Below are 18,396 nucleotides of genomic sequence, written 5' to 3'. Positions count from 1 at the left end.
ACAGGTGGGGAAGCTGAGGCATAGACAGGGGAAGTGACTTGCCCAAGGTCAGCCAGTGGCCAGTGACCCAGGTCTCTTGCATCCCAGTTTAATGCACTAGCCATGAGGCCACACAGCCTCACGACTGCTGTTTGTAGTGATGACAGAGTGCCTAGAATGACTTTAGTGTTTCCATCTCAATGGTCTTCTCCCCAAAAATCTTGAAAGGTTCTCCAAACCTAATAAAAGCACCACTGATATAATGGAAAGAATAATTAGAAGTTCAGGGCCTAATTTTCAAAAGTGGCCTTGAAGTTTCAGTCTCTGATATCTTTATTCAAGCTGAGTGGCCCCTTCCAGTCAAAGGGACTTCATATGAAGTAAGGTGCTTGGCTAGGAAAGTAAGTGAACCAGAATCTGGCCATAAGTTCAGGGACCTCTGGCTTTGGGTGCTCAACTTCTGAAAGTGAAGCCATTTTTTTTTTAACATGAGCCCCTGGATCTATATTTAGACACATATATGACCCAGTTTTGGTGCAATCAAAATTAAAGGCCATTTTTAAAAAACTGGCTATATACTTTCAGATATCTTTTTGTACCAATAAGTCTACATTATGGAGTCCCTGTGGTCTACAGGAAAGCATATGCACCTGGGAGTCAAGAAGTTCTGGGCTGACTTTGACAATAGCTCATTGTGCAGAGTTGGGTGACTTACTTCACCTTTCTGTCTCTGGTTCTCCATCTGCTAAATAGGGATAAAGTACATTTCCAGCTAACTTCACAGGAATCTTGTGAAAATTCATTACTTACTGTCTGCACTGCTTTGGACCTATTGAGAACTATAAAAATGCATGAAAAAGGTACTGAGATTGCTAAATACATGATATTTTAAGAAATGTATGTTCCACATCTACTTTTTCTTTAAGGCTGTTCTTGCAGCCCAGATCACTAACTCAGGGCAAACAGATTTCAGTTTTTAAATTGTAAAACTTCTCCTTAGACTGTAAATCCTTTCAAGAGGGACCATGTCTCTGTTTTCTACAACACCGAGCATGCTGTCAGAGCTCAACAACCAACAAAGCAAAATGAATCCCTTTCGCCACAAGACTGGTTGTCCACCCGCTAATTCCCATGCAGAAGAGCATGTAGGTCCTGCCTTGCATGACACTTTGTCGTCCACCTACCACTTTAAATCCAGCCTTTGCAAGTCACAGACAAGGGAAGACACTGAGAAACGACTAGAGACCAAATGCAGACAACAGAATTAATATTGCTCTCAGCAGCAGACTTCTTTCCTGCATTAAAGTCAACACATCACTGAACAGTTACTTCACACTCTCCCTGGGGTGACCTCAGAGTTCCCTTTATAAGGTTAGGACAGACTCCAACACTCCCCTTAAAGAAACTGGATATTTCCTAGCTAATTTGTACATGTCTAATTTTCATATCAACAAAATTGCAATCATGATTAAGGTCTTTTATTTTAGGTTTCATTTCCCCTCAAATTTCCTTTCTCATTTGTTTCACATGTCCGTCTTTTCCCAGGCTTCACTAAACTTTTGGTTAACAACAAAACAATACATGCTGGAGCCTGTTCAGATGATTTTCTCTTGGTTGGAAAACCTTCCCCCGCCCTTTAGCCTCCTTGCTTAGGAGTTCAAAAGGGACACGTTCCCAAACATACACCATGCTCACCGAACCCACGCTTGCTACCTAGAGTGAGGTTGCTGCGAGATAATTTGCTGGTGAACATTTGTGCAAATATTCATTCGGAGTGTGCCAATGCTGAGTTCTGGCTGCATTTGGACTAGAGGCTGTTCAGCAGCAGAAATGAATCGGGCAGACAGCAAACACCCAGATACATTTTATGCAAGCGTCAAGTCTGGGGAGTTTTGCCTTCTTACAGAATACAGATTCCAGCACTTTCTTTGTAATTCATTTCTTTGGAATTTCATTCCACATTTAAAAATATATATATTATTTACCTTGTGGCAGCACACAGAAATCCCAACTGAGATGAAGGCCCTGTTCTAGGAGCTGTACAAACAATTAGTAAGAGACAGTCCCTCCCCAAGAAGTTTGCAGTCTAAATAGACAAGCGAGACAAAAGATGGGAAGGGAAATCTTAGCACAGGGGGTGAGGCGATTTGCCAGCAGGTTGGTAGTATAGCTGGATCTAGAACCAGGGCTCCTGTGATTCAAGCCAGTGACCTAGCCACTGGGCCCCTCAGCCCAGCAGTATTATGCTGTGTTTGTTCATTCATGCTTTTTTCATGTTTAAAAGTTTAGCTATGCCCTCTGAAGTGTCTGCAGAATTGCACTGTTAACAAGAAAGTCTCTCAATTTCTTCCCTTCTCCTCTGCATCTTCCATTGTTTTGAATAGCCTTAGCATATCTCCGGTCCAGTGACTCACTATCTCCTTTCTCCCTTGCCTGGGGCTCTGAATTTCTCTACCCCATTGCTAGTATTTGTTATTTAATTCTGTAAAACATTTTGGGATAGACTTTGTCTGAAAGGCACTATCCAAAATAAGGACCCAAACCAGCCAGCTCCCTTACTACAGGGGGCAGTAAGTACAAATGTAAATAGCCCCGTTGACTTTGAAGTACACGTTCCTGTAGGAGGCACCAGCAAGTGGACTTCAGTGGGCATCCCCCGGATAGCCACAACACAGAGAGTGAATTTCTGGAAACATCCAGCATGTATAGAATTAAGGCAAGTTACAGGGCACCATCTAAAATTCTAGGGCAAAACTCCCATTGACTTCAATGGGGATGGGATTTCACCCCTGACCTCTGAGCATAGCAGGGTGGAGGATGGGATTGTCAGCTCCAGTAGAGCTTCAGGGCCTTCTAATGGAGCAGAAGTGATCCAGCTCAGGTGCGTAGCTGTCTATCTACTGATCTGTCTACTTAAGGGGTTTTATACTGCCTCCTATCACCACAGTATCTGAGCACCTTCCACATAAAACTGCAATTAGGGAAGTCCCTAGTGGATTTCATGGAGTCTCTGGCTTTTCTCCCTTTTTGGTTTAAAACTCTGCTTGGGGAGGGAATTTGGGGTTTGATTTTTTAGATTTTATTAATTTATTGTTGAGGCGGGGAGGGGGGGGAGGCAGTTAGTACCACGAGGGGGTAATAAGTGTACTGGTCCAGTGCCTTGGTTCTTCTTGAACACCCGTGAACTCACACCTACCTATAAAATCCAGATTGTGAATAGAGGCTACTCAACATAATAGCATGAAAACACACTATGTTCCCTACTACAATAGCAAACACTGGACTTCTTAAAACTGCCTTTGCACAATAGGTATGTGTTAACTACCTATCTGTATACTGAAGGCAAGCTTTAGAATAGATTGCATAACTGTGTACATCATACCAAATACTTGTATACTCACCTATCTATCTACCTATATATACTGTCGTAGATGTACCTCTGTTAAGTATGAACAACTTAAACACACAGGCCATCTCACAGTTTTAACTGTGTTCTCCCTGTAGAGCAGTAAGAAAAGGAGTACTTGTGGCACCTTAGAGACTAACTAACTTTATTTGAGCATAAGCTTTCGTGAACTACAGCTCACTTCATCGGATACCTTCCCTGAATGCATCCGATGAAGTGGGCTGTAGCTCATGAAAGCTTATGCTCAAATAAATTTGTTAGTCTCTAAGGTGCACAAGTCCTCCTTTTCTTTTTGCGAATACAGAGTAAAACGGCTGCTACTCTGACACCTGTAGAGCAGTGATTCTCAACCAGGGGTCCAGGGCCCCGCGAGCAGGTTTCAGGGGTTCTGTCAAGCAGGGCCAGCATTAGACTCACTGGGGTCCAGAGCAGAAAGCCAAAGCCCCATTGCATGGCGCTGAAGCCCAAGGCCCTGAGCCCCGCCACTTGGGACGGAAGCCGAAGCCCGAGCAATGTAGTTTTGCGGGGGCACCTGTGTCCTGGGGGCCCCAGGCAATTGCCATGCTTGGTATCCCTTAACACTGGCCCAGGCTTTTATATGAAGAAAATCAGTTGTTCTGGCACAGGTGGGCCATGGAGTTTTTATAGCATGTTTGAGGGGCCTCAGAAAGAAAAAGGTAGAGAACCCCTGCTGTAGAGAACTGCTCTGTTAGTATGGACATTAAGGATCAGACCTTCAGCTGGTGCATATCACTGCCTCTCTGTTGACTTCAGTGGATCTACACTGATATACAGAAGCAAAGGTTCCTGCCCCCAGAGTTATATCACATTTGTTTTTCTGTCAGCCAGTGATTGCAGCAATGTTAAGCCATAGATATTTCACAAGATATGAATAGGTTGATGAAACTTAGTTCACAGTTTAGGAGCTAACTGCAAAAGTTAATCCACACTAAAGCTGCTTGAACATTTTCCATCTATTTTTCTATTAAACAGACCTGCTTATGAACACAATTCATTTTCATCAGGGTTTTTTCCCAGTCGTCAGTAACTGAAAACTGATTTTTTTGTTGTTGTTTTAAACTGAAAAGATTTTTTTTTTTGAAAATCTGAAACCTTTCAAAGAAAATATGTGACCAAAAAAAATTGCTACATTTTTTTTTTTCTGGGCAGAAAGAATCATTTCCAAACCAGCTGTAATCCACAGCCACTTAACTAGTTATTTGCCATTTGGAGTTTGGTTTTACCAAGGTCATTCATGTGTTTTGAACAGTAGTTTAATCATGAACACCTGCAAAGGTCAACCCATGGATTCACCTGGCCTAGAGGCTTCATCTGAGGCTGACAACAACATCAAACCGCAGACCAGGACATTATAACAGATGCCATGTTCCTACTAAATATAACTGGTAAGACGGCCTGGGGGCTGAGCAGTAATTAGGTTCGCTACAGCACAAGAGGCCTGGTTTGTGTGGGTTAGGCTTTAGCCTCTCACTTCAGTGGCCAACAATGATTTCTCCAAGGTCACCCAATGAATCAGAGACAGAACCCAGGTGTCCTGACACCCTCCTATAACTACTTCTTAACTCTCTTGCTCTCTGTTTCTCATACAAATCCCACATGTTTGCTTATTCACTCCTGCATTACAGTTGCCCAGGTATTTCACTTTGTGCCACTGGGATTCAAAACTACTTTATGTTTTACAAATATGTTGAAAGATCAATTAGGGCCAGAGTCTGAGCTCTGTTACATACTTGCACACGTGGAAAAACTCGATTGACATCCATGGTTAGTAAAACCAGTGTAAATCTGGAGTAACTCCAATGACACCTGAGGGACTACTCCAGATTTACACCAGCGTGACTGAGGTAGAACCCTGGCTGTTCGTAAGTATTTCTGAACCAAGTGGACATAGCCCTTGGTTTATTTTTAAACCACAGTTCAGGCAAAAGTGCTTGAGCTGCCGTGATGAGGTAAGAAAGAAGGGGAATGAGAATGAATGGATTCATCTGTTACAGTCATTGCACATTGTGTACATTAGGAAACATTTTTTTAATGTACTGACCCTCTGCTGGGCTACTCCTTGCCAGCTCAGCTGCCCACAAATTCTGTGTCTTCCTTTTCACCGCTCTTCAGGTATTCGCTCCTGGAACACAGCACAGCAAAACATCAATAGGGTGACCATGTGTAAGGACTGTAGCAGCCGTGTGTTATTGCTGTCATACTGGAGGGACTTCTGATGGTAGAGGAAGCAGAAGCAATGTTATGGTAGCTGCCCACCAAACCCCATTCGCTGGTTGGCAGCCACACTTCCGTGAAGCCAAAAACCCACTTTTGGGAGGCATTAAAGCCATATGTACACAGATGGGTCTGAGCACAGCCATTGAGATGCTGCAGGTGTGTTTGGTGACGGGCGGGACGTCTGACAAGGCAGGAAGGGATGGCGGGCCTGAGCTTTCACAACACACACTTTAGCAGCAATGCTGTTGCTACGGCGGCACCTCTGAGCCAGAGGAGTTTCCGACAGAGAGTTCTGATGGGCAGACATCTCTGGAGGCTGCGGGAGGCTATCCTGAGTGTGCAGAGGGAGGGCGAGCTGGAAGAGTTCACCCAGAGAAATTTCTACTTGCCTTTAGCTTTACTAGGGACTCCAGAAATCTAGCTATAGAAATTATGATATGGCCATGTCCTTCTGGCTGACTCCCAGAGGATTTCATATGATATGATCTGTTTTCCAGGGTTTGGGAACCATCCTGTAGAACCGACGAGACAATTCCATCCCTGCTATCGAATTCTATAAGGTGGTTCAAAAAAAAACCTATAGAAAAGGACCTCATTAAATCAGTATTAAATTCTGTACATTTCTAGAGAACCATATTAATCTCTCGAGAACCCTCTTCATTTCCTCCCTGTTAACTTCCATAGGGCTTGCCCTTAAGGGCTCAGTGGTTGGGGCAAGGGTATAGAAGCCTGCCATCCATGTTCAGCTAAACCAAAATCCTCCTTCCAGGACCTAGGCCAAGTTACTGGGACTTGTGCTGGGGAACTCCCCAAGGGAAGGGTAAATGCCACTCACGGCTACTACTCCACTCTAGTGTATGAGGTGGCCTCTGCAGCCTTTCCCCATACACATACAGACATGCTGGTAGATGGATTAAAGAACCTGTCTCAGAAGCAGGCCCTCCACTGTCACTTCCTCCCTCTGCCCTCCTGGCCCACTCTTCACCCCTATGCACAAGAATGTACATGGAGTATCTATGGATCTATGCTCCTTGGTGCACAGGTGGTCCACACTGCATCAGATCCATGACAGGAGAGCTCTGTGCATGGGATGGACCCACAAAGGAAGGGCCAGGATTTGGTCCTTCCTGAATAGGACTGTTACAAAACTGCTTCTCATTTAGGACCTCATCCTGTGAGGGGCTGCATGCCCTCGATTCCCATCATACTCAGGGACTGAAGATGCTCAGTACTTTGCAAGATCAGGCCCCTCAGTGCTGTTTTTAGGCCAAGGTATCAAGGTCTTCAGCAGAAATGTACAGGCCTGAGCCTGAAATCCCTCTGTGCATGGTACTCTTGATTGCTTCACTGATCGTCTATTCCCAGAGGGCTCCCTGGGTCAGACCTTCCCTTTCTCCAGTCAGGAACAGGGTCCCGTTCATTCCTTGTTTGGGTAACAGTGAAAATAGCTACTGATGCAAAGGTCCCATTTCGGAGCCTAGGGAAGTGGGAAAGGAAGACCAGCAGCTCACTCCTGCTGTCACCCCACTGACTGCCTCTCTTGGCCATCTCCGCAGGTCCCTATGGTGATCATTCCACATGCCTCAAGCCTGTCTCTCTGTTCTTAGTGGGAGTTCCTGGATGTACCAAAGAAGTTTAGGGGTCATATTTGGGAACAGTCATCTGACAAATGGGACCATTTTTAATACCTGGCACAGATCTCCGCCTGCACTGTGTAATGGATTGTAATGAAAATGTAACTCAGGAAATTTCCAGTAAGGCCTAATAGTAAACATCACGATGTGACTGCAATTTACAAATTGACAGCGCTGCTTGTTTGTTTAATTTGTTTGCCCAGAAAAATAATTAGCACAAAACTCACCACGGTTTTGGTTTGTGCCCTAAGACAATGTGATCCATACTCATCCCCAGTACATACTTTGCTGAAATTGTTTAGGTTTTGCCAGCAGTTGGAGAAAGATTTGGCTTGTCTATAAATAAATTTTTAAAAAAGGTATTTACTATTGGAGAAAAGGTTTAGAGAGAAAGGATTAAGCATCACTTGCAAGACAGCTGGTTAAAGATAATGGGCCAAATTCAGGCGTGGTGTAACTCCATTGACCTCACTGATGTTAAACTTGGTTGAATTTGGCCCAGTGACTTACCTGTATGTAACTCCAAAGGTTGCCTAAGTACTTTACGCACTTTGGTCCAGATCCTGCAATTGACTCCATGTAAGTGGATGGTCAATAGGCTTCCTGTGAGTGCAAAAGTCCACCTAGACACTTCTGACTGCAGGATCAGCCCCCCAATATAGGTATGACTTCACTTGCCACTAAAATACAGCTACCTCTGGAACGAAACATGATAGTGAGGCTACATAACAATTGATGCAAACAATACTGCATCTAAGTGAAACTGCAGGGGAAATGTCAAGCAGATAGAACGTAAAGATTACTCAAATTAGGCTGGGTTCTGGATACCTGAGTTACCACGCTCATGGAGCATTTAATGATCATAACCGGTTATGCTCATTATCTTACATCTTGTCCAGAAGGTGTTCTCATAAGCCTCTAGACCAGATAACTCTGGTTCTGTTCTCACTGACATTCCCCACGACATCGGGCAACTGCTACTGAAGTGACTTATTAACTCTTTACCAGAATAGGGAGCAAGCTATCTTTATAAATGATTGCCACTTACATTGAGGCTATTCCAGGTGCTTCAAGCTTAACTGACACTTGTTGCCAAAGGTTTTCTTTGGTGCATAGAAGGACAGCACAGCCCTGTTTTGTCTGGTTGTGAAGGAGCAAAAAAAGGCTTTGATTTCCGTTCTGGTCTGCAAACCTCTTGGCTTTCTTGGAAAGGTGTTTAATGAAGCACATACTGTCACAAAATCCTGTTCCTGGCTTCTTCACAATACACTGCTACACAGAAGCCCCCTCTACATTAAAAAGGGGAGACTGATGAGTAGTTAGGAAATGGAGCCATCCCACTGGAATATGTGACCCACTTTCCAGGTGACCTGCAAAGGACTAAAACCAAAAGAAACAGCAAAGTTTGTATTTAGGAAAGGGATGGATCCTGTGGCCCTTTTTCAGATTTTGCTTCGTCCTTACTGAGGTAAAGGTCCAATGGATTTCAACGGACTCAGGAAAAGTGGAGTGAAGACTTCAGGATTTTTGGCCCCACATCTTAAGGGGAGGATTTCAGTTTATTCACCAAGTTGACTTACTTTTTCAAACAGCTCACTGCAGCACAGATTCCCTGTGAGCTGTCAGCTGACCCTCGGTGTCAGACCCAGGTTGCACCTGTCACCCAGCAAAGAGCAGGGCCAGCATCCACCTTAGATGAGCAAGGCCAGTTGGGGAGCAGTATTTATTTTTTTGGGGGGGTATGTGTTTATTTCAATATTATGTTTCCCTAATGTTTTTAATATTCGGATTTTACACCTTTAAATGGTAGAAAGTAAACGCAACAGTCCTGATCCGTGCTGGGGACTCCTAGGTGCTGCAATAATACAACTAACCACGTCATCAATAACAGCAATAAAATGATTACACCAGATACAATGCAGAGGTGTATATGTTGTTTCCTGCACTGGATCCCAGATCAGTGCACTTTGCCCTTTCCCCGAGGGCCTCCAAGGACTCTCACTCACCTCAGACTCACACACTACAGCAGATTTTCTTGATGCGTACTCGAGAATCACATGGCACTCACTTGGAGGTCCTTAACAAAGGGTCTGATTCCTTCTGGGAACTTGGTTTAAGCTCTTTTGAATAAGAGTTGGGCATGCACTTCGTCTGGCTGACTCAAAAGCCCAGCTTCCCAGTGTGAGGCGTTTGCAGCATCAGGCTGCAAATGCTTTATGTTTTTTAAACAAAAGCTTTTCAGCAAATGTTAGCCATCCACAGAGAAGCACACCTTCAATTTACCTACCGATGCCATGGTGCTAATTATATTGCTCTGCCTGGCCTAGGTGCTGAATAAATCGCTGTTGGAGAAGAACTTGGAGACCGCAAGCTGCAGTGGGCTATGCAAGTGCCAATGTTTGCCTCCAGTCCTAAACTGTTGTGCAGCATTACGGCGTGCCACTTGAACAGCGCCATGCCCCAGAGCCAGCTGCCTTTCAAAGGCAAGGGAACTGCCTTGTGTACATTGTGGGTGCAAAGTGCTTTGGGGTCCTTCCTCATAAAGGTGCTAATAGAAATGTAAGATGTGGTTCATAAAGATAGAATGGAGCTCTCACTGAGGAAAAAACAGCTACCAGAGGGAGACTGGAAGTATGTGGTGTGGAATCTGCTATGTGGGGGTTTCAAATTCTCAAGGAAAGAAATTCCATCTGAGCAGAGACATTGCATTTTGCTTTGTGGGATTACTGTCCTGCAGGAGAATAGCACTGAGAGGCCGTGGTCGGCACCTTATGCTGAACTTCACAATTTGCGACTTTTACATTGTGGCTGCTGTTCTGGAAATGACTAGGTCATAGAAAGTAGAAATAGAAAAGATCTCCTAGGTCTGTCAGTCCTCATCTCCTGGAGCAGGATTGTTTCCAGCTAGACACAGTCCAGTGCTTTCTTCAGTCCAGTTTTACATGGGTTTGATCCACAAGAATGTACTGCAGTGCCAATTCATATGCAACATCACAGAGGTAGAACAAGGAGGAATGAATCTATTCACATGGCAAATGTGGTGCTGAGGAACATCCACCCTAAATACAAACCTTGGGGGACATCCTGGCTATGTGGAAATCAATAGCAAAGCTCTCCTTTGAAGCGTATGGGGCCAGGTTCACATGCCGTCTGTCTTTAGACCCTGGTAATACTAACTCTTCGTTGTCAGAGAGCTGGTGCTAAATTCACCCCAGAAGCTTTTCCCCATTAATCTTTCCCTATTATGCCTGTGATACACTGGCCCCTTTCCGGGACACCCTGCTGTGGCAGACCATGGCACAACTGATGCACCTGCCTTAGCTTCCCCTTTCTACTGGACTCCTCAGTAACTCCACATACATTTTCAGTGAATGTAAATAGCCCTTTGAGGAGTTAATTTATGACAAAAATTCCCACAACAATACCACAATTCCCCAGCATAGTCTAACAAGAACACTCACTCTTTCAAGTCCCAACAGTCCATCAACCCCAAGTACAGCTCCAGCATCTCTTGCCATGACCCCGGCTGTCTGGCATGGCCCCAGCATCTCTCAGCATGTCTCTCCTCAGTCCGTCCAGTGGGGTTGTTTTTCTGACCTGTTTCCTTCCCAGTTATGATTCTAGTTCTTCCCTGGAGACATCTGCAGGCTCACCCCTCCATCGTTCCCCAATCTTCTGCCCTCTATGGCCGTCCAGTTTCATCTGTCCACCTCCGAGAGCCAGTAGACATCTCCCACTTCTGCTCATAGCCTTCAGCCCCCTCTGGCCATGACTATTTAGTCTGGGGAAGTTTGTAGGTGATCCCCCAGTTGACTTCCTGGCTTCTACTTTCACCAGTCTGATCTGGTTCCCCTGCTCCCTCCTTCGGGGGCATTCACCTCCCTGAAGCTCTCAGCCCAGCTCTGCTTTGCTCTCCTGAGAGCTCTCACAGGACTCTGGATCTCTGAATTGTGGACCCTTCTTTGCTGTTGGGCTGTATCATTTAATTCTCCCAGGGCAGCCTTGACCTCCTCATTACGCCAAACTGGGGCAAACCTGAACTGGAGCAGGAGAGATGAGCCTGATTTCATTTAAGGGGCCATCAACCCTGCTACAATGTCCCTTCCTCCTAATACTCTTGGCATTTGATTAATGCCTAAGATGAATTCTCCAAATTCTGTGCTATATTGCAATGATCATATTACCAGGGCCTGAAGACAGAAGGGGGAAAATCCTGGCCCCATAAAAGTCTGTTTCTTGTTTGTGTCCTACTAAATTCTTGGCCTCAATGATACCTTGTGGCAATGAGTTCCATGGATTAATTATAATGATGTTAAAAACTACTCTCTTTTGTCAGTTTTGAAAGTTTGCTGCCTTTCTGTTTCATTGAATTTCCTCTCGTCTGTGTATTAGAACAGAGGTTGAATAGGAGACCCCAATTTACTTTTTCTAGACCATTCAGTACTTTCTCCTCTCTAAACTACACAGCCCCAATCTTTTCAATACCTCTTCATATGGCTGTCTTTCTAGGCCTCTAATCATTTTCATTGTCAGTGTCTGAACTCCTCTTTCCACTATTTCCTTTCTGAGCTCAGGCATCCAGAGCAGAACACAGTATTTTAGTGAGGATGTACTATTGATGTATACAATGGCATTATAACCTTTTCAGTATTTTTAGATCCCATTCTTTATCCATCTAAATAGTTTGTTTGCTTTTCTGACTGCGCCATGGCTTTTGTTGAGCTGTCTCATGTAACCCCCAGGTCTTTTTCCTAAGTGATTACAGTTCATTTAGAACCCAACAATGTGTATGCCTAATTCAAAGGACCCCTTCCCGTATGCATTGCCTTGTATATGTCAACAGCAAATTTCATCTGCCATTGTGCTGCCCATTCACCTACCGTTGTGTGGTCTGACAATATCACAACCCACAGCGGAATATGGTGGTAGGCACTACTGCTCTTGTTATTTACAATGGTTAATTAAGATCCTGCTACAACCCTCATCCCACCCCTATTTCTTACGAACCAGCCAACAAAAGGTTTTGATTTCCTTTTTGGCTGGGAGACCTTTTGGCTTCTGAGAAAAGGGGATTAAGAATGAAAGCGCATAAAGGTATGTGCACAATCACAAAGTCATAACAGCTCTCAAAGGGCAGTCTCCCAGGAATGAACATGGTATTAGCAAGGAGGGCTAATTGGGAGCTGGTTTAAAGATTGCACATTGTGTGGCAGAGTCCGGTAACACTTTTGATCATGCAGACAGCCCAGCCACGTATTGCATTCTTCCCTCTCCAAACTGTCTGAACCCAGAGGAAATGGCATTTTACCTTCCATGGAGTGGTATGTCTGATTCAAACGTAGCCAGATCTAGGGATTAATGCACCCTAACAGAGTGAGCACCTTCGGCAATGTTTGCTACAACCATTTCTCAATGGAAATCACTGATTTAGCTATTTTTCCTTTTCCTGTAACATTAGGAACCACCCCAGCAAAAACAAGGATCAGCTTGATGGATGAAGCCATGTTAACAAAACTCTCCAAAGATTTCTGCTCAAAGCTTCCGTGGCCATTTTCTGCTATAAACTTGGCTGAAACTTTCAAGACAGTGCAAGAAATTTAACCATCCATCATCCTTTGGCTTTAATGGAAGATGGGTGGCTTAAGTCCCCTGAAGTGCTTTGAAAAGCTCAACCCTCATGTCTCCCCTTGTTCCCTGTACAGACCCAGCTATTTCCCTGGAATCTTTATCCAGACAAAGAGTGAGGAAGCTGTTCCTGCACATTCAATGCTACTCTTGTTCCTCAAGAGCCAGCAGGGGGTGCTTGGAGTCCAAGGTCCCCCAAGCTGCCTCTCTGAACAGAAGCCTGGTCTGAAAGCCACTGCCCAGAGAGCAAAAGCCTCGCTTGAGCTCTTGTGCCACAGAGCCGGCTGTGCGAGCCAACCCTTTAGAATCAGGAGCATTAGCTGCTGGCAGTGCCATCCAGAACATGGCATGGCATGAAGGAATCAATGAAAAACAGTCACCCAAGGACATGTGTTTTCATCTGTTTGCACGCGCCAGAATTTCTAGCAACTTTCGCAGGCACATGCCCTTGAGGAGCAAGTATGTTATTAATTTAATATTATTTTTGACCCTTATGATAGGAGGCTGCTTTTATCCTTTAAAACACTCTTAAGCAAAGATGGTCATAGCCCCACAGCCTGCCACTACTGTAAAGAACATTTAAGCTCCACATAGCAGGCTTTCATCAGGAAACAGGTCCCTGAAGGAGTGGAAAGGTTTACACCGTTTGTCTGCTGGGTAGACAGGTTATTCTCTTCGGGTCCTTCAGAAATCCCAGCCACCATTTTTATACTTTCTGATTGGTGCAAATGCAGTCATATGATCCAAGCAGCACCTGCGACCCCCCAGAAACTAATACTCTGATGTGAAATGACACTTCCACTGCTGTCCTGGGCAGCACCAGGGACTGCACGAATAAAAATGAAAACCTGGGAAAGAAAAGTCATTTGATTCCAGTTGGGGATGAAGGCTCAGGGTGTTTTTTATTTATCTGCAACATTTTACCCATCTCTGGTTATGCTACCCCCGCCTTAATAGTGATCTACCTCAAAATGGGTTATAAACAGCCCTACAAATCACACACCACCTCTGTGTTTGTCTCAGTGAGAAACTAACATTAATGAATGTAACATGGTGGGATGCATCAGGAGAGGTCTTCAGATATTGCTTTATAAACAAAGTTGTCATTTTCCTAACCTTTCACTTTGATTTTCTGTAACATTGTGCCTAGAAATGGATCCAGCCACAACACTGGAAGCAACATATCTGAACACGATGGAAGTGTCTATCTTGATACAGGGCTTCATAGCTTGGCTCATCTCTAAATGTAACTGTTAAATATACCTTATACTTTACTCCCATTAAGACTAAAGCAATGTTTGTTCAACTATGGCACAGGACAACCTCAATACCCTCAAACAAGTTGCAACTTATCCCTCACTATAGGAGAAAACACAGAGTGGCACTGTTCCCTCTAAGCTGTGCGCATGTGTGCGTGCACACAGATCCTAAACCCCGCGCGCACGGTGAAACACCATGAGCACAAAAATTTGCACAGAAGCAAAACAATTTGCACAGAAGAAATTTTTTGCGCACACGGCCTGTCAAAAATTAAAGGGAACATTGCAGAGTGGCTACTTATTACCCAACCCATAGTCTTTCTACTTGCATTTTGCACCCTAACACACACATATCGTTTAACTAGTACCTGATCCTACCATGTGCTTTATCACAGGAGAAGCGAGAGGAGGTTCCAGTTGCTTTCACCCAGCTGCCTTTGCTGAAGAAACATCATCCTCCACTAGTGTCAGCCCAGTTGCGATGGCATCAGAGAAGTGAGAGAGTGCAACCAACAAGATGTCATCTGGTCACTGTTTCACCCTAAATAGAGCTGGTCATTGCAATCCCAACATTGCTCCAATGAGGGACTGTTGGAGTCACAGTCCAGTGGCCTAATTATCAAAGGTGTTGAGCACATGCAACTCCTGTTGACTTCAACGGGACTGCAGGGTGCTCACCACCTCTGAAAATCAAACTAGTGTTGAGCCAGAAGTTACTTGCCAAGAGGGATGGGGGGAGGTTGAGATGATTCTGCTTCTTTTTCCTTTAAAAATGCAGGCTTTGTCTACCTTGGAGGATCCCGGGGTGACTGGAGAATTATCTCAAGAGAGTGAGTGTTGAGGAACTGAGAAAGGAAAAGAGTTTTAGTTAGACTGTTTAAAATTCTGTATTGATTTTGTTAACTCCTATTTAGCTTCAAAGACTAGGTAACTTTATGAAAAAAGGAAACTTCTCTTAAAGGTTCAACACCCCAATCCCTTTAACCCAACTGGGAGAGACTACGAAAAGCAATACCCTGAGATATCCAATAGGGCTTCCAGCAAACTCAGACTTGATATTCCTGGGGTTTTTTAAGCTGAAGATAGAGTATTCAATTTTCCCCCCTTTGATGTCACCATTTGGAACCCAGCCCATGTATACCTATAACCGGGACAGACTGAAAATCATCCAATGGTTGTCGGGAAGGCCTACATGAAATGTGTTGGTGGATCTCCTTGCGGTTTCTATTAGACAGATGTCCACAATTTTCATTATTTGCACTTATCAGAACCCTTGGTGACAGTGTTTGCATGCAGGCCAGGAGGGAATAGATAAAGAGTCTGAGCTACCTTCTCATTACTAATAGGCGTCCCTCCGTGTCTGGATAGAAGCATACATATGTAAATTATTTATGAAAGGAACACTCATACTGACCCAGGAAGAAAATAAGTGAAGAGCTGAGTTTTAGTTATATGAGACTTGCAATTAACAATTACTAGCATTTCACTTTAGGAGTCTCCATCTTTGAGCAACATAGGTTTTGCTTTGCAGCAAAACAAAATTTAGGGCCATCTTCCATCACCATACCATCACCTGCTACTTCCGACCATTGGTAGTATTATTTATTACGTGTATTGCTTAATGTCTCACCTCAATATTGCTTGAAATAATATGATCTGCACAGGTTACTAATAATATGATCTGCACAGGTTACTAATTTTTATCAGGGATCTTCCTGCCTCCAGGGTCTGAATATGAACATGGGGGGAAAAAAGGCAATGAACTAATGGTAGAACAGGGGTTTGTAATTTGGTGACAGAAGCCACCGACAGCTGTCGGGGTCATGATCATCCAGCTCTTCCCATATTAGTAAACGGGAGGCGTGTCCCAGTTAGAGGGGTGGGGATGCTGGACAGGTCATGTTATGGAGAAGACTGAGAGCCCCTGTTGAGCATATTTGTGTACTGCTGCACTAATGTAATTGTTGGGAATCGGTGGTGACAAAACCTTCTTGGATTAAAGAAGCTAACCTGTCTGCTAACGCTGTTTCCGTTTCATTAGTTTAGCCTAAAAGTACATTTAGTAGCAAAGAGACAAAGAATGTACCAACATGCCCAGAAAATCAGTGACCATCTACTGAGCAATACATCACTATTATTCTGTGGTAGACTCTATACATGCCTGTATAGTTGTATGCCCAGCAAGGCAATCTGAGACAGCTCATGAAGACTATGTATTTGCTTAAATCAGAACTAGGTTTACATCAAGTTCTACTTACTTTTAGCAAGATTGAATCAGCTAAAATAATTCCAAGAGTGACAGACAAGATGGTGATGTATTGAACACAGTCCTTACAGCTATGAAGCATAACACATCACGGTATTCACTACAAAGTTATGCTTCCATTGTGCTCAGCTACATATGATGCCCTGAAAAGATACCCACTGTCAGTGGCATGAAAAGATAAAATATTTTGCCAAAGGATGCTGTAGTCCTGACTCCAGAAGCTATGTATATGAAGTCATGGTCTCATGGTTATACTCCCAGTAAAACCAATGGCAAAACTCCCAGCGTCACTGTCACAGGCCCTGATATTTCTGTCTTTATTATATACTGTGGGGTTCCTCACCCTGTTTATAAACTACTTTGCTGTGTTGACATTTTTATGCCTGGGGGACAGCCACACTCCTACCAGACGGTATTTCTTCTGCCTGAATCTTATCAGATTCAGACACTATTCTATGCAGGTGATTACCTTAAAGGCATCTGTCTCTGTGCATGGGTGGCTTTCCACTTTAATAAAATATAACACAGTTACCTGCAGAGTTCTGTAGTGCGAAAACCAGCAACCCTGATCTTGTTATGGGCCTTCTCACTGATTTAACCTACAAAAGAATAATGGGTACATCTCGAAAGGCCAGCCTGTGACTAAGTGGATGATATTGAAGGAAGAAAGGCATCAGTCATGAGGTTGGTTTGAAACTTAGTATTGACAAGTTTCAGAGTGGTCACTGTGTTAGTTTGTATCAGCAAAAAGAACGAGGAGTACTTGTGGCACCTTAGAGACTAACAAATTTATTTGAGCATAAGCTTTGGTGGTCTCTAAGGTGCCACAAGTACTCCTCGTTCTTTTAGTATTGACAAATTCTACTCTAGATAGGGATGGTTTTTATGCTTGAAGGAAGGAGTTGCTAAAAGCCCACTGTTTACAAAGTAGGCAAATTAGACTCAACAATCCAACTATAGACCAGGTGCAGCAGCCACATGCTGATAAGTGAGGTGAGAGCTGTATTTGCATCAACAACCCTAAGGCCAAACAAGAATACCGTGTTGTTGAACAGGAAGCACTGTACTAGCTTGTGCCTGGGGAACTGAAAACCCCAGCTTTGGGGTTGCAAACTTACCTGGCAAGTTGGTCACATGTGCCAGCAACATTTTGTCTATGAGCTTGAACACACATTGTGCAATGGCTAGGCTACTGTCTGCCTTTTAAAGGATAACGAAGTACAAGCCAGGACATGATAATGTTGTTGTGAATGGCTTTCCTCATCTACCTTGGCCAATAATCGGTACCTGCTTGGAAGAGGAGTTAAAATGATTCCTCTAGTAGTATGGATCTTGGTCCTGGGCCTACAGAATAGTTCAAGGCAGTGGAAGGGAACCAATATTTGATTTTACCTGCCTAGAGGACAGCCAAAGACTGCAAAACAAGCTGACCCACATGTTACCCTTCTTTGCCTTTGTGATGACTTTTTTTTAAACATAGTGTAAGGAGTGAGTCCAAGCTACAGAGTTCAAATCTGGACTGAGATCCAAAATTTTCCCAAAGTCTTTGGGGTGTTTGGATCTTTGGGTTTAGCTTACCACATCATAAAGATAAAGGACAACTACAAAGTTCAAAGTTCATATCCTGAGCTTGCAGATGCCGGGATGTGAGGTTTTCCTTCCAACCCATCCATCTCTGGTGTATATGCCATAGGTGGCACTCACCATCAGGTCGTTCCAACTGAACTGCAATACAGGTTTGTTCAACATGGTCGAGAAACTTGTCAGGGATTTGTCTGAACCAAACAAAGGCTCAGAGTTCTCTCCTGGGGGCCTGGGATGGATGTACACATTGAAAATGCTATAGCATCCTGAGTTACCTGCTAAATTCATGAGAAAAAAACCCAGACATAACCCACATTGTACCATTGCATCCACCACTGCATTCCTTTACCTGACTCTGGACAGAAAAATGTTGCTATTGATACAACAGTATCTTCAGAACAATTC

This window comes from Lepidochelys olivacea, assembly GCF_965140295.1.
Source record: "Lepidochelys olivacea isolate rLepOli2 genome assembly, chromosome: 8".
Classification (NCBI taxonomy): Eukaryota; Metazoa; Chordata; order Testudines; family Cheloniidae; genus Lepidochelys; species Lepidochelys olivacea.
Note: the sequence above shows the minus strand (reverse complement) of the source record.